Raw genomic sequence first — 1,725 nt, 5'->3', positions numbered from 1 at the left:
AAACGAAAACTTACGAATTTTTTGAGAAAAACTGCCGAAATAAAAATAATGAAAGAAATAAACGTAATCATCATGAAAAAGCTAGCAGGAAATGGATGAATGCAAGTTTGAATTGGCATATAAGGATGGTTTTTGGGATTTAAATGGGCGGAGGCCTTAAATTGTTCTCAATTCATTCCCCAAAAAATATTCCCAAAAAAACAAAAAGAAAAAAGTGAAAAATAGAAAATAAAGAAATAAAAAAGTAAAGGACCTCCTCGTTTGAAGAAAAAAAAAAAACGAAAATTTGGCTTAGTTCAACAATTCTTTAGTTTAGCTGATTGAAATTATTAATAATTTTGATGCATAATAAAAAATGAAAATATGACAAAAAAAAAAAAAATGAAGAAAACGACCATCAAATGATTTTTTTCTATTTGTTAACCTGTCACAATTGAATTTTAAATAAAAGAAATTTACAATTTTTATAACATTTATAGTTTTTAAAAATTTTTAATTTTTGCTATCATTTCGAGTTTTATTAAATGCAAATAAATTTAATCGTAATCTCTGATGTTTTTATGAAAGTTAATTTTTTAAATGATCAAAATGAGACTTTGAATAAATTTAATCTTTTGTTTTTTGAAATGTTATGTAATTATGTTAGAATGAAAATTTCATTTTCTCTCAAATAACCATAAAATGGGTTAAGTAAGATCATCAAAGTTTTCTAATGAATATACTAATTACTCCTCATTGTGGGAATTATTGCGCTATTTTTAGTGCATGTCTAATCATTATCTGTAACCTTCTATCACTACTCAGACTCCCACCCCTCCCCCTCCTTTTTTTTTAAATTAATTTTTTCTTTTTAAAAAAAAATATCCCGAACCTTTTCCTTTTTACTTCGTATTTCATTGCTTAGTTTTGCTCTTTTTTTTTCTCTCCTTATTTCTTACTTTAAAAAAAAAAAATTAGCAAAAAAAAAAAAAAAATAGAAGTAGATTTATCGTGCAATAAGTTTATTAAAATTGAATTGTTATGGAAAAATTTTTCCAAGAATTGATTTTTGCAAATTAAGTTTTCAGCAAATTAATCATTTTATATCATGCATTCTTGATATTTTATTTTTTATAAAATAAACGAATTATCAAATTCTCTTAAAGGATTAATTTTGAAAAAAATAAGTTTTTTCCTAGTTCGAATATCGATTACATTTGTTAGATAATTGAGATACCGAATGTAAAATTACAAATTGACCAAAAGATTGGTGCCGTAAAATTTTATATTTAAATTTTATTTTCTAATTTGCATAATTCAATTGAAATTTTTGTAAATCGAGAAAAATGCAATATATAGTAATTGTCTTTTTGTTGAAAAATCATTTCCAATTTCTTTTTTTTTGAGTGCTAAAAAAAAACCTGACAAATTTGAAATCATATTCATTGTATTTGTTTTAATCGGAAACTTAATGGAATCATTTCAATTTCAAGCAATAAACATTTCCTGCTTGTATTAAGTAAATATAATTTATTCCACAATTGCTGAAATTTATGTTTCAGAAATAACAAATTATAAAGCCTAAATTGCAGCAATTATATCCGAACATTTAAATAAATAAGTATATATTTGATGCACTGATTTATGACAGTTTTAATATGGTTTAAATTTATTTAAAACATTTGATATCATTATTATTATTATTATTATTAATATTATTATTATTATTATTATTATTATTATTAT

The sequence above is a fragment of the Loa loa genome, assembly GCF_000183805.2.
Source record: "Loa loa unplaced genomic scaffold supercont3.470, whole genome shotgun sequence".
NCBI lineage: Eukaryota > Metazoa > Nematoda > Chromadorea > Rhabditida > Onchocercidae > Loa > Loa loa.
Note: the sequence above shows the minus strand (reverse complement) of the source record.